This window comes from Sparus aurata, chromosome 19, assembly GCF_900880675.1.
Source record: "Sparus aurata chromosome 19, fSpaAur1.1, whole genome shotgun sequence".
NCBI lineage: Eukaryota > Metazoa > Chordata > Actinopteri > Spariformes > Sparidae > Sparus > Sparus aurata.
The window spans coordinates 12,458,810-12,474,690 of record NC_044205.1 but is presented as its reverse complement, the minus strand read 5'-3'; the positions used below and the strand labels follow the sequence as shown (position 1 = coordinate 12,474,690).

The window sequence follows — 15,881 nt, the reverse complement described above, 5'->3', positions numbered from 1 at the left end:
CCTCAGCCACAGAGACTGCTGAATTACTGGTGAACAATGTGTTCCGGATCCATGGCATTCCATCAGACATCGTTTCAGATAGAGGCCCCCAGTTCATGTCTAAAGTATGGAAAGAATTTTGCCGGGCATTGGGCGCTACAGTGAGCTTGTCTTCGGGATACCACCCACAGTCCAATGGCCAAACGGAGAGAGCCAATCAAGATCTGGAGACTGCGCTGCGCTGCATATGTGCTCAGAACCCTGCCTCCTGGAGTACACATCTCACCTGGGTGGAGTACTCGCATAACTCTCTGACATCTGCAGCTACAGGTTTGACTCCTTTTGAAGCCTCTGTTGGTTATTTACCACCTCTGTTCCCTTCCCAAGAGCAGGAGATCGCCGTACCATCGGTCCAGCTAAACCTCCGAAGGATCCGCAGAATCTGGAGAGAAACCAAGGCTGCTCTTCTGCGCACCCAGGACCAGAATCGGAGGTTGGCAGACCAGCAGCGTACTCCAGCTCCCAACTACAAGCCGGGACAGAAGGTTTGGTTAAGTGCCAAGGACATTCCTCTCAGTGGCCCTCATTTATCAAACGAACGTACGACAGAAAAACGTGCGTACGACCATTTCCACGCAAACTTCGGCATTTATCAATTTGGACTTGAGCGTGAGCTGCGATCAAATCTCACGTCAGGTCTGAGATCGTGTACGCAAATTTGAGCCTGTGGATTTGCGGTGCAGCACAGCAAAATCTGGCTGAAAATAATTAACAAACCTCAGCTGTCATTAAGCATAAGCAGTCACATATTAAGAACAGATCAAAACGGATTCTTGAAATGAATAAAAAAAATAAAAAATGTTAAAAAGCCCACATTTTTACTGATACCGCTTTGTGAGAAGTTAAACAATATGATGGGCTAAATAGCCTAAGATGACAACTAATTATTACACATTAAAATTTAAAATGATCATGAATACAAGCAGAAATGTGTGTTTGCAAATTAACTCATGGCAAAATTGTGTAATTGTTTGTTTTTTTCCGATGGGTGTGACACAACTGAAACAAAAATTGAAAGCACCTGTTGAGATGACCATCGTTCCACTGTGGTTGGCCAGATGTTTACTCATTCCCCTATTTAAACAGATGCTTTGACAGTTATCAAATCTTAACGATGGCAGACCTGCTTGTTTTGGAGGAACAATACGCGCGTCAGACGTGAGCGTGTTTTCAGAGACCGCAGGGATCTCTACATGGAGAGTGATGCTTGGCTGATAAGTCGCTTTCGGCTCCCAAGGCATGTGCTTATTGATTTATGCAACAATTTAGATGCTCGTTTGAGGAGGGAAACCAGGCGGTCAAATGCCTTACCTGTTCCAGTTCAGGTACTCGCCACGCTGGGGTTTTTGGCCACCGGGACCTTTCAGCGGGAGATCGGGGACAGGGCTGGGGTCTCCCAGCCAACCATCAGCAGGACGATGCCAGCAGTGTTGGCTGCAATAAAATCCCTCTCCCGAAAGTACATTCGGTTCCCATACAATAATGCCCAGCAATCTGTGATTAAAAGGCAATTTTATGAGATTGCTGGGTTTCCAAATGTGGTTGGAGCAATTGATTGTACTCATGTGCGTCTGAAGGCACCATCCATGAATGATTACGCATTCATCAATCGCAAAAACTACCACTCGATAAATGTACAGGTGATGCCAAGCTATCGCTTTTAAACGTGGTGGCCAGGTGGCCAGGGGGGACACACGATTCTTTTATATTTCAAAACAGCTGTGTTGGCGCGCGGCTGCAGGAAGGCGCACTGCAGAGCTAAAGTCATCTCCTCGGTAAGTGGCTACCCTCGATAAATTGCATTAAATCAAACAAGGTATCAGATGATTAACATTTTGGTATGGTTCTTCTAGGTGACAAAGGTTATCCTCTAACGGAATACCTAATAACCCCGCTACAGAGCAGGAGCGCAGGTTCAACAGTGCGCACACACGCACACGGGTCACAGTGGAGCGCTGCTTCGGGTTGCTTAAGGGCAGGTGGCTCTGTCTCGGACCAGCAGGGGGAACGCTGCTGTATACCCCGGAGAAAGTCTGCGATATCATTTTGGCCTGTTCAGTTTTGCACAACATTGCACTGGTGAATGGAGTGCCTTTTGATGTGCCGGTGCAGCCAGATGAGCCAATGCCTGTGGAGCCGTGGCCAGCACAGCCTCCACTTGGGGCTATACGGAGGAGACAGGACCTCATTTACCGCTTTTAAAACGTAAAGTATAGCCTACATTGAACTCTTGCAAATGCTCTGCAGTATTTAATCAGTAATGTGAAGTATTGTTGGTGAAATTGGCTAAAGGCATACTAAACATAGACAATGAACATTTAGTCATTTCAACATTTTATTACGGCTTTTTTAGAGTTTCATTTATTTCTTTTAGTGTATCATTTATTGCCTCAAGTGCGCCGACAACTGAGGTCAATAACCTGCATATCTCCACTTGTCTCTCCAGGACCTCTGCCGTGATGAGGTTTGGTCTTGGCGCAGCACGGGGGGCAGAGGGCACGTGCTCACTCTCAGCAGCAGTGGGACCGCTCTGGGGAGGAGACCTGGCAGACATCATGCTGGTGCCTGGCTCTGAAACATTTAAAAGGACAATAAAAATGTCACCCATGTAACATGTGTAAGCCTAATTATTTGTATGAAATGGTGTACAGTCGGAGTTTGATTTTTCCAATGCACGCAAAAGGGGGTTGTTAGTTACCATTCTGCTCTGGGTCTGACGCGAGTGCGTCTGTGTCACCTCCACCACTTATGCCAGAGATCGACTCGGACCCAATCAATGAGGCAATTTTTTCCTCTGTCCCCGTCAGGGTCAGGCTGGAGTCTGGTTGGCCTCCTCCAGTCTGCCTGATGCTGCGCTTAAGCGCAGCAACACGTTTTTTGGTGGCCAGCTTCAAATCCGACCATTTTTTCTTGACCTAAATGTAAAGAATTGTCTTGATCGAATAGCAGGCATAAGCTTTTAGGCTGCGGATGAAAACATTCATTTAAGTCATTAGGCATAGGTTAAGTTATTGAGAATTGTATTCAAACCTCAGCCGGAGTCCGTTCCTCTACGGCAACGCTGTTGACTGCCTCCGTTATTCTTTTCCATACAGCGTTTTTATGGGAGCCTTTTATTCCACTCTTCAGACTGCCAAAAAGCACATCTTTATTTTGCTCCACCTCAGATGTCAGGATGCCGATCTCTGTGTCGGAAAAGTTTCTTTTCTTACCAGTGTTTCTTCTCTCCATGTTCGACCTCAGTGGGCGAGGCCTCCGAATCAGGAATATTTAAGGGCGTAACATGTTAATGACGATTGAATTCAGCCGCCGCATTTATCAAGACCCGCTCATTCGTACGCTGAGATTGGTCGGATACGAATGTTTCATAAATCACACGTGTGTCCTGTCGTACGACCAGATCTGCGCCCGTTTTCACGCAAGATTGATAAATGAGGGCCAGTGTGACTTCCAAAAAGCTTTCTCCCAGATTTATCGGCCCTTATGAAATTGAGTCCGTTATTAACCCTTCTGCCATTCGCCTCAAGCTCCCTGCGGCATTGATGATACATCCCACTTTCCATGTCTCCCAGCTTAAACCTGTTTCCACCAGTACTCTGTGCCCTCCTGCCGTCGCCCCACCACCCCCCCCGGCTCATCGATGGACACCCGGCCTTCGCATCCTGGACGTGCGTCGCAGGGGGCGGGGATACCAATACCTTGCCAACTGGGAGGGATACGGCCCCGAGGAGAGGAGTTGGATTTCCCGGGGTCTCATCTTGGACCCCTCTCTTCTCACTGACTTCTATCAGGCACATCCCAACAAACCTGGAGGCGGTCGTTGAGGGGGGGGTACTGTCATGATTCCATCGTGGCAGCCCTGCGTTTTCCTTGTGTGTTTTTGTGTCTCGGTCTGTATTCCTCCTGTGTCTCTCCCCCTGTCTGTGCTGTGTGTGTGCATGTGGGCGGGGCTCCTTCTCCACAGGCAGCGCCAGGTGAACTCACTCTACAATCAAGTCTCCCATAAAGCCACTGGTTTCTCTCCTGCTCATCGCCAGATCGTTTCGTCAGTCTACGTGGTTGTTTGGATCCTGGCTTCTTTGTATTTTTGCCCTATACTCTGTGCTTAGCTTGTGAAGCTAATCCCCTTGTGTTTTTGCTACCTCTTTAAGATTACTGTGCTTGCTGTGCAGTCTTGAGCGTTGCTTCCTCCCTGCCAGCCTGTGGACCTGCCTGCCTGCTACCAGCTCCCCGGAGCTCTCACACCGCATCGCCATTGCCCTACAGCGGACCTCACGTCAAGCCACCTTCTTCCACGCACTCCCCGGTGACTTCACCACCCACATCAGGATCCTGGGACCTCGCACCACCCCTCCACCTCGCACCTATTCTTGCACCTTGTGAACATTAAAAACTGTTTGTAGCACTTTGAACCAGAGTCGAGTCGTGCATTTGGGTCCTGATCCAACACAAATCCGTAACATGAAGGTCTTCTTAAACATTTTGTTTATCATGATTCTGCTTTACAGGTGCTTTGGCTGATTGTGCTGTATATTCAGCCCTCGTCATTACTGCACCAAAGAAGATGAAAGCACTGAGTGGATCTTGTTTGCTAATTCCATGTAGCTTTAGACCTGAACCAGGACAATACTTTGACAGTAATAGCAACATCATTGGAGTGTGGCTTAAGAGTGATAAAAAAAACATGGATTTAGCATAGTAACAATAAAGAAAAATATGCAATGAAGATAACTGGAAACCTGAGAGAGAAAAACTGCACCACTTTATTTTCCAATTTAACCACTAGTTACACAGACACATACTACCTCAGGACTGAGAACAGCCCATTCAAGGCAACAGCTCTTTGTGATCCTCTTCAAATAAAAGTTAAAGGTAAGAGTTTAGTTTCTTTCAGTCAGTCTATAATGTTGTTGTTCAGAATAAAACGGAAACAGTTACACTTGACTACATTTTCATTCTGTTGTGTCATTATAGTTGGATATTTAAAGGGATATTCTGGTGTAAATTTAATCCATGGTCTAATTCACCGTAAAACTGTGTTAGACTCCCTCTCGAGAGATCAAGTTAGCAGACCGCTAATTTACGGAGTTTTATCAACCTCAGAAACGACCGCACGACAACAATACACTGCAGTACATGGATCCAAATATAAATCGCCACCAAAAAGCCACAAATGATGCTCAGAACAGCACCAAACTTCAGCAACAGTACAAACAGGGTCTCAGCACAGTCCGGGGCATCTAACCTCCGCTAGCTAGCTGGATTTCTACTGAAAAGCTGATAAAATTTACCACTCTTCTGCAGCAGCTTCCTGTTGACGGGAAGTCCCGACGACTCGATTACCGAGTGCAGTAGAGTTCCGCGGCTCATGGAAGAAAATTTATGATTATGACTTCATGGAAAAGCAATCAAAGTTCATATGTGTCTTACCTGACAGTTATCATCGAGAGCGGACAGGGAAAAGAACGGAATTGAGCATTTTTAACCGCACTCGGTAATCGTCGTGTCGGGACTTCCCCGACCCGGAAGCTCATGGAGGAGAGTTGAAATCTGTTTTTTTAAGCTAGCGGGGAGGAGTGAGAAGGAGTCTGTCACTATAACCTGCTCAGCTTTCACTCCCTGTCCACACTCCCCCCCTAAACTCACCTGGAATCTCCAACAAGACTCTCACAACAAAATAGAGGAAAACACAGATGGAACCTTTACAACTAAAATCCAGGAGACCATCACTCTGTCAGACCAACATGATGGATACAACATCAGCTGTTCTGCCACATATCCTGTGAATGAAGGACAACATGTCAAGACAGCAGAGGAGACAAAGACTCTCAGTGTTTCATGTAAGACAACCAGAGTTTGTTATTGGATCCTGTCAGCACATGATACAAATAAAGGATCTTATTCAGGCTCTGATGTTACTCTCATATCTCACATCTCTGTCACATTTTCCTCAGATGCTCCTAAAGACACCTCAGTGTCCATCAGTGCATCAGCAGGTAGCTGGGTGAACCTGACCTGCTCCAGCAGAGCCAAGCCTCCCGTCAGCAGCTTCACCTGGTTCAGGAACAGCAAAGATGGACTGATGAATGTAGCTGAAGGACACTTTTACAGCCTTAATGTGACAGATGGAGATTATTACTGTGTGGCCGGCAAATGATCTCGGTAACCAGATGTCGTCACAGATCTGTTTGAATGGTTCAGGTAAATGTAGAAACTGAACTGAATCTGATCATTTTAATTCATGCGTTTTTTATAATTTCTTCTTTTGCACTGCTTATTTATTTGTTTGTGTATTTGTTTAATTACCCTGTACTGATTTTTATGAATTGATCGTGATTAATAAACTCTTACTTGGAGAGAAAAGAGCTGCTCAGCATCTCGTGGCGGCTGGAGAGCATTTATTGTTGAATAAAGTTTGTTCTGTTAATGAAATTCAGCTTTGTGAGAACTCAGTCATGGAAAGATGCTCTGAAAACATTTCAGCTGAGTCACTTTGACTCTCAGTGTTTCATGTTAGACATTTTATTTTGGTTAATAAAGTGCTGAAGGTCGTGTTTTATGATGTACAAGTTTACATTTGAGGTTAACAGAAGGAATTGAAGTTCAGGATGTTTCAGAGTTGTAACATTTTCCATTAAGGAGAAGCTGACCGTGCTGTCTTGTTACAGAGTTTGGGCTTTCTGTCTAAGTTACAGTGAAGATCCTGGGAGTCATCATGCTCTACAGTGCAATCGTCATCTTTGAGTGGTGAGACCAACTTTTTTATGATGTGATCATTTCCAGCTGCAGACTTATTGTTCTCTTTAAAATGTTTCACTTGTATTCATGTTTATTTATTATTTATTTATTCTTCTTTTCTTTCAGCTGCTTCAGATCAAGATGCTGCAACAAACCAGTGAAGGTAAGCTGCTAGATGAGGACAGCTACATTATTCTGTCAACAGTCAGTTGTCTTCATCTCATTAAGGAGAGCTAATCTCACTTTATATCAGACTTTTATTTACCAAGACAAGCTCAAGGTGCTGCTGGCATTTCTCTTTGAGCTGCATTAAACTCACTGCAGAGAACCAACACCTCTCTCTCTCTCTCTCTCTCTCTCTCATATATATTTTTTTCAATTCAAAGGGCCTTTATTGGCATGAAAGTTTGAAAAAAACAACAATATTGCCAAAGCATCTTGTCCAAACACTCGGAGTCGGCTTGCAGCTCAAACAGAGAAGTCAGTCACTTACTGTTCCTCAGGTTGTAGCATGTTGATGTATATTGGGCAGCCAGATATGCCCTGTCTCCTTCTCCCAGGAGTATCTTTAATTTTTATTGGTCATTCAGCTCTTTGAAATCTGACATTATAGAACTGGATTTGTCAAAATAAATGTTTCTTGTTTTGTTGAATGTTTCACATTGTAGGAGAAAGTGCATCTCTGTCTCAACCTCAGTCTTCCTGTTTGGATTGTCAGTTTGTGGTCACTGAGCCTGTACCTGGTCAGGATCTGTCTCTGCTTTCTATCCCTGACAGTAGAGAGATATTTTGCTAATTCATAATCTCTTTTTAGGTCTAGATAACATTCTAATCTACTTTGGCTTTTAGTTTCTTCTTTCCAATGTTCCAGATAGGTTTCTTTACATTGTGTTATAATTTGCTTTACTCTCTCTCTCTCAGGACACAGAGGAAGCAGACTATATCAACAGAGTGATTGAGATTCAGGCATCCTAAAGGAGAAGAGGAAGACTTCATGTTCACCATGAATTGAATATTTCTCTGTTTCATCATTACTTAGTGTAAGATTGAGCTGATTTATTGCATTTTTATCTTAATTCTTGTTCTTTTGCTGAATGGTGTTTTTTCTTATGTGCAAAAACTTGATTATGTGAGACATTTGGGATAATTAAGGGGCAGAAAGTGTGAAGGAGTCATATTTATTCTAACAGCTTGTTTTAATGTAGCAAGGAATCACAGTAATGATCATATGAATGTAAAATCTTTCTATAGACTCATTCTAGCTGCCACAGAGGTAACAGAGATCAAGGCCTCATGTTTTGGTGTCCCCTGATGAGAACTTTACCTTCTGTGACTAACATTTACACTTTTTAAGGATCCTCAAAGGTCTTTAAAGTCGACTTTTCCTTCATTGTTCATGAGGTTTTCTCACCGCTCACAAAGAATGACACAAACAGCCTTTTTTACTCCAATAAGTTTATATTACAGCTGTAGTTGATCGTCACATGTTTGCTTTAGTTACCTTGTGTGTAATTATGTAAATATAATCTCATTATTTGACCTGTATGAAGGCGCTTGTCACTAATTACTAAAGTCTCAAAGACTGATGTAACAAAAATTAGATTAGAAAGTATCTTGTGTTTGTGAGGATTTGAAGATTTCATTTGAATCAGTGCTGTTTTTATTTTTTTTTTTACATTTCTCTGTGCTGCAGGAATGACTTTAATAAAATATGAACTTGTGGCTCTGAGTCTCTGTCTGAGCTCTGATTAGCAGTGAGCTTTTTGTACTTTAAGTCATGAGTGGTTCATACACCACCAGCTGGTCATGGTGACACTTTGAACTGCTCCTATTCACAACTCCTCTGATCTAAACTCATCACTAGTCACCACCACAGACATGAGCAGTGATGCAGATTTTTGTGTTTGTGTCGGAGCTTTTAGAATTAATAGTTTGTCTCAAAATCATCTGATATCCTCAAAAAAGGCTGAATATCTCAATATAACAACCAGCATCAAGGTCATATCAATAATAAAGACTAAATGAATACTATGATTAGTTAGTTCAATGTTGCTGTAAATGCTAATTTCAATGTTATTATTAATATTTATCATTATTATTCAGTCAAACACTCTTGGCTACATGAGGCTCGTGGTCATTCTATCGTGTGTATGGTTTACATGTGGAGACGACTGCTGAATTAGAAGCAGTCATAGAATTTTGTGGTTGATGAATTAAAGTTATTAAAGAGGAGTGTTGGACAGTAAACTGATGATGTCATGAACGGAGTGCTGAGAAAACACAGAACGTTTACTGAACAAGAAGTTGATCATTTCACTGTCAGTAAGGACATGGATTAATCATTAAAGTAGAACTGTAGATCTATGTAGCTGTAAAATGATTATTTCTGTAGACAACTTAGACATTTAAAGTTTCAGCTCACTCTTTTTATGATTTAACACGAACACTCCCTTAGCAAAAAGTAGTATACTTGAAGTTCATTTTATTAAGTATACTTGAGTATAAGTATAAGTATAGCAAGTATACTATGGACCATGTACTTGTAGCGTACTAGAAAGTATACTAATTTAATACTTCTTCGGACTAAATTGGAACATTTTAAGTTTATAAAAGTATACTTTAAATATACTTTATAAGGTCATTTTAAGTTTACAGAAGTACACTTTCAAGTATACATCAAGTACACTCATCTATATACTACTAGTATACTAAATATATACTTCTAGTCCACATTTTAGTTTATTAACATGTAAGCTTATAACAGGGTTAATACCTCAAGGCAAATGTGTGTAGTGAAAAACATTTTTATTCTGCTAAATTAAATGTAAACACAACTCAATGACTCAACCCTTTTCTGTATTAACATCAAGATATTGTAAGTATTAGTACTTATAATGTGTCTCTCTAGCAAGAGATTCACTATTTATTATCTTACATGTCCACAACTTAACAGACAGGAAGTCTCTCCCAGAAAACACCCCTTCACTCACGGTGCCAACATTTTTATCATCTTTGTTAATTTGACACAATTTAACCACAGAGCAAGGATGTAAATTAACCCGCAACCGTCTTACACATCATCTTATTCACAAACACATTCAGGAACCATAATTACACCAACAACAACAGAATACCCAAGAGTCTTTGCACAACAGTCCACAAGGGGCGTTACAGTATACTGAAGTACAAGTATAAGCTTTAGTATTAAAGTATAAATCTAAGTATTATTGTACTTAGTCTTAGACTATTCTTTATACTTTTCAGTATAAGCCAAGTATACTTCACTATACTTTTCTTAAGTATATAAAATATAGTATATAAAAAGTACACTTCAAGTATACTGCCTCAGTTTTAGTATAAAATAAGTATACTTGTAGTACACTTGAATAAACTACTTTTTGCTAAGGGCTGTTAAAAGCTGTGTGCTGCAAACACAAGTGACCAAAACTGGGTGATACCATGTATGAAATGATCTTTGTCTCTTCGTTAACACTTCTGAATAACCATAAGCATTTGGTGTGAGATTGCATTTACAATGCTAAAGAGAAGTGGTGGGTTGAACCCGATGAAGTCATGAACAGAGCTCTGAGAAAAACCTGAGAACTTAAAGGAAACAGGGAAGTTGGTTTGCTGCTTCTGTCAACAAGTCCTCCACACAGCTCTCTGAGACAAAATGTCTTCATCATGTGTTCCACAACTGTGTTTATTGTCCATGTATTGACTATTTATTCTTTGACTGGGACACTTTCCTTCAGTTACTCTTTGCTAACAGATCTTTACCTCCTGTGACTCAGTTTCCGTTAAAATACCTGATCACTGCAGTATTTAATCTAACAGTCCCAACTGGTGAGATGTCAGCTGTATGAGAAGCAGCTCTGTGTAAAGGTCCAATTTAAGAAGGTAAAACTAAAATATTTTATTTGTCTTATGAAACACTGTCTGTCTGTCCTGATGGTCTCACATCCTCCTTTGTCCCTCTGATATGTGTCTCTGTCTACATCTGATATCTACTGATCACCTAAATCATGACTACATGTGATCAGTACATGAAGTTGTCATGGTGCTGTGGTTTCTGTCTCCTTTTATTTGAGTTTTATTGGGTTTTGTTTTGTTGTGTTTCCTCCTGTGTTCCTGTGCTCCTCCTCAGCCTGATATTTCCTCCACACCTGCCCTGCATCAGCTTTATTAGTCCTGTCCTGTTCCCAGTGTTGTTCTCAGCCCATCAGCTCCTTCCTGCTCTCTTGCTTCCTCCACTCATTCCTCTCACCTGTGTTTCTCCACCTCTCTCCACCTGCACCTCTTCCCCTTGTTACTTTAGTTTGGATTTAAGTCCAGTCATTAGTTCAGTCTTTGTCAAACTGTCGTGTTCTTGTTCCTGCTGTTACTTTGAATAAATGTTCATCCACTGATCTGCCTGCTTGTCGGCACCTTCATTTGCTCCACCTTTTCTGACCCCGTGTGAACATTTTTTAGTATTTGTTGAAATATGCTTAATGTCATTTTTAGTCATAAAATATGTGCTAAAGTAGAAGTTAAGACATACAGGCTCCAGTAAGTTTCAGTAACCAGTAACCCATATTTAAGAATAAGTCATCTGCATTCTGATGAGCTGAAGACTTCCTCACTCACAAAGTGTGAACAGGAAGGATGAAGACTTCTCTTATTTCTGCAGTTTTTTAGTTGTGTGAAACCAGAAGTCTGTTTGCTTTTATACGTCTTCGTCGGGACGTCTGTTACTGGGTCTGTTGGAGCTCTGCTGACACAAATTATCAGATTTTTAAAACACAATTATTTCTCTGTTTGAGCTGCAAGTTGATTTGGTAAGGTCAAATGTTACTGCTTTTTATATTTTCAAATGTTTAGATATTCCTGCTTTTAAAGATAAAGCATGACACATTTTATTTGTTGACTACACAAATTAGAAGTTGCTTCAGTGACATTTTATTACATCTATGATATCAATCTAACTCACAATGGTACATTTTGATTGTTTTCTTCTTTCAAATCCAGGTGATGAGTGTCATGTCAGTCCTGTGTGTGAATCTGGTGACAGCCAACATGTTGCTGAGCCTCTTCTTTCTCTCAGGTGAGCTGTTTGTTCACTCACTTTTATTTGGAGACATTGATTATTCACAGTTTAGACAGCATTCATCATACTGTTGCTTGGTTTATCATCTATTTATCTTCCACATTTTGTTAATCGTGAGTCTGCTTTACAGGTGCTTTGGCTGTTTGTCCTGATGATTCAGCCCTCTTCATTACTGCACCAAAGAAGATGGAAACACTGAGTGGATCTTGTTTGCAAATCCCATGTAACTTTAGAGCTGAACCAGACCAAGAGTTTGACAGCAGCAGAGAAATCTTTGGAGTGTGGATTAAGAGTGACCCCAAATTTAAAGACTATCCAAACAATGTGATTTACAACAGCAGTAAGACAAATAACATCTATCCAATGAAGATAACTGGAAACCTGAGAGAGAGAAACTGCACCACTTTATTTTCCAGTTTAATCACTAGTTACACAAACAGATACTACTTCAGGATTGAGACCGACTCATCCAAGGCAACAGCTGTTTGTGATCCTCTTCAAATAATAGTTGACGGTAAGAGAGTTTAGTTTGTATCCGTCAGTTCATAATGTTGTCACAGCTGACGGCTTAAAAAACCATGAATCTTAACCTGACTGGGATTTTTTCATTGCTATTAATCGCCCTCATATGTGAACATGTTTAGAAAAAAGGGAAGTCTCATGTGGTGAAATTATTATAGGATAAATTCTACAACAAGGTATAAATATCAACAATAACTTTAATGTCTGATGATGAAGCTGACTGAATTTAATGTAAAAGGCTCAAATTTGAACCTATGGTACAAATTGAACTGTACTGAATTTTTCAATGTAAAATATGTGTTTGATTTGAACCCACAGATTCTCCTCGTCGCCCCACAATTGAGATCTCAGGTGATCTGAAGGAGAAGGAGTCTGTCACTATAACCTGCTCAGCTTTCACTCCCTGTCCACACTCCCCTCCTAAACTCACCTGGAATCTCCAACAAGACTCTCACAACAAAATAGAGGAAAACACAGATGGAACCTTTACAACTAAAATCCAGGAGACCATCACTCTGTCAGACCAACATGATGGATACAACATCAGCTGTTCTGCCACATATCCTGTGAATGAAGGAAAACATGTCAAGACAGCAGAGGAGACAAAGACTCTCAGTGTTTCATGTAAGACAACCAGAGTTTGTTATTGGATCCTGTCAGCACATGATACAAATAAAGGATCTTATTCAGGCTCTGATGTTACTCTCATATCTCACATCTCTGTCACATTTTCCTCAGATGCTCCTAAAGACACCTCAGTGTCCATCAGTGCATCAGCAGGTAGCTGGGTGAACCTGACCTGCTCCAGCAGAGCCAAGCCTCCCGTCAGCAGCTTCACCTGGTTCAGGAACAGCAAAGATGGACTGATGAATGTAGCTGAAGGACACTTTTACAGCGTTAATGTGACAGATGGAGATTATTACTGTGTGGCCACAAATGATCTTGGCAACCAGACGTCATCACAGATCCGTTTGAATGGTTCAGGTATATGTTAAGCTGCTCAGCCTCTCGTGGTGACTGGAGAGCATTTATTGTTGAATAAAGTTTGTTCTGTTAATGAAATTCAGCTTTGTGAGAACTCAGTCATGGAAAGATGCTCTGAAAACATTTCAGCTGAGTCACTTTGACTCTCAGTGTTTCATGTAAGACATTTTATTTTGGTTAATGAAGTGCTGAAGGTCGTGTTTTATGATGTACATGTTTACATTTGAGGTTAACAGAAGGAATTAAAGTTCAGGATGTTTCAGAGTCGTAACATTTTCCATTAAGGAGAAGCTGACCGTGCTGTCTTGTTACAGAGTTTGGGCTTTCTGTCTACGTTACAGTGAAGATCCTGGGAGTCATCATGCTCTACAGTGCAATCGTCATCTTTGAGTGGTGAGACCAACTTTTTTATGATGTGATCATTTCCAGCTACAGACTTATTGTTCTCTTTAAAATGTTTCACTTGTATTCAGTGGCGGAGCCAGAACGTAGCTAATGGGTAGGCCTGGAAAAATCAGGATGGGCCTGATTATTTTTAAAGCTGATATGAGATGTATGTAAACGATTTATGGCTATAATAAAATCTGCTGGGCCACTGAAAATTAGCCTATGGTACAAATAATATACCTATGAGTGGATATGCAGTAGAGACCGCTACTCCAGAACTGGACCTCTGTTCTGTTAAATTTCACTGTTAAGACCCAAAGGGGAAAAAGAGGGAGAGAACGAGAGAGATGGAGTTTATGTAGGCTATTTGATGAAGCTTTATTGTTTTGCTGCTATTCAACGAGACAAGAGACATGTTTTTCTCTGTTCACTCTGTTAATAGCACAAAACTTCACACTACTGTACGAGACAGAGAGCATGCGCCGCTCCGGGTTAAGCACCTTGGACAGTTCAGTGCGCACAATCAGCGCACAGGTATTTAAATGTCTGACAAATTGAATATGTACACAACCACAATCACAACATGCCTCTGCGGGCCAGAAAACATTTATTAAAAAACTAATAAATAAAAACAACACTGTCCTACCGGCAGGTTTTACACAAGGCGGAGTCTTCTGGGCTTTAAGTTAAACGCATTGATTATGTCATCATAATCTGAACTGTCAATCATTTCCTTTCCAAATGACAAAAGTGTCAAGTTATTGAGGCGTCCAGTCAGCATGGATGACCTCAGGCGCGTCTGGATCCTGTTTGTTGCTGAGAAAAGTCTCTGGACACTGCAGGAGGTCAAAGGAAGCGTTATGATGGCCCTCAACAGACTGTTCACATTGGGGAAAATGTCTGAAGGGCAGCTGTCCAGTATTTCCATCAGTGTGGGGAAGTTGTCCCGATCCATTTTCCTTCCAATGTGCTGAGTGAACACAGTATGTTCAGAATCAGCTATTTCAATCCCACACAAGTCACATGGAGCCTTTAGAATGTCTTCCAGGTGCAAAAGAGGCCGATGCTCTCATGACTCCGTATGTGTCCTCTTTAAGTCGGCAGTTTAACTCTGATATCTGTCTGTCCAGAACACACTTCCACAGAGCTTTTAAATCATTGTTGCTTTTGATAGCCGATGTTTTCCCCAATGTTGTGGTGACAACAGAAGTGTGCAACTTTGAAGGCAGCTTGCGCTCACGAGAGACAGCCACATCCCAGTTAGCTATCTGTGCTTTTCCATTGATTAATTGATTAATTTAACTCATTTTTTTTCTTTTTATTTCATGAATCTCACTGGGTGGGCAATCTGTCAATCTGGTGGGCCTGTGCACATGCAGGCCCACCCACAGCTCCGCCCCTGCTTGTATTCATGTTTATTTATTCCATTTCTTTCTCTTTCAGCTGCTTCAGATCAAGATGCTGCAACAAACCAGTGAAGGTAAGCTGCTAGATGAGGACAGCTACATTATTCTGTCAACAGTCAGTTGTCTTCATCTCATTAAGGAGAGCTAATCTCACTTCATATCAGACTTTGATTTACCAAGACAAGCTCAAGGTGCTGCTGGCATTTCTCTTTGAGCTGCATTAAACTCACTGCAGAGAACCAACACCTCTCTCTCTCTCTCTCTCTCTCTCTCTCTCTCTCTCTCTCTCTCTCTGAGTGAATGGAGTGTGCTGAGCGGTGTGAGAACAGTTGGATTGAGTTTTTCTATCTTTTCTAATATTTTTTCTGTCTTCCTTTCTTTAGTGTATTGTTTAGTGTAGTTTGTTGTTAAGTGTTGGTGGTGCTTTGGGGTTTTCTGGGGTGTTTTTGTGAATTTGCCGGTCAGGCTTTGTCTGGCACAGAAGATGTGTTTACATGCTCCCAAAAGACGCAAATTCTCACCTGAATCTGACTCTGACCTGTAATGTTGAAGGTTCAGGTTTGAATCAGCCGGCGGTGGGGGTGGTGGCGGATCAAACTGAGGAGGAGCATCCAGTTGAGTCATGCTCACCTGTTGCAACGCAGGATGCAGAGAAAACAGAGCAGGATGGTTTAAACATGCAGGAAAAAACAAAGGAGGGTCAGACTGTAAAAGGA

General features: G+C 41.6%; 2 long non-coding RNA genes across 2 annotated transcripts; both read left to right on the top strand.

Annotated features, from left to right (window-relative positions):
• Nucleotides 1–6,534: 6,534 nt before the first annotated feature.
• Nucleotides 6,535–7,117, top strand: LOC115570320 (uncharacterized). Its single transcript, XR_003981741.1, has 3 exons — nt 6,535–6,551; nt 6,735–6,786; nt 6,904–7,117. It is a non-coding gene; the product is annotated as an uncharacterized LOC115570320 (long non-coding RNA).
• Nucleotides 7,118–11,493: 4,376 nt separating this feature from the next.
• Nucleotides 11,494–12,363, top strand: LOC115570321 (uncharacterized). The gene is made up of 3 exons (XR_003981742.1): nt 11,494–11,597; nt 11,788–11,863; nt 11,997–12,363. It is a non-coding gene; the product is annotated as an uncharacterized LOC115570321 (long non-coding RNA).
• Nucleotides 12,364–15,881: the final 3,518 nt, after the last annotated feature.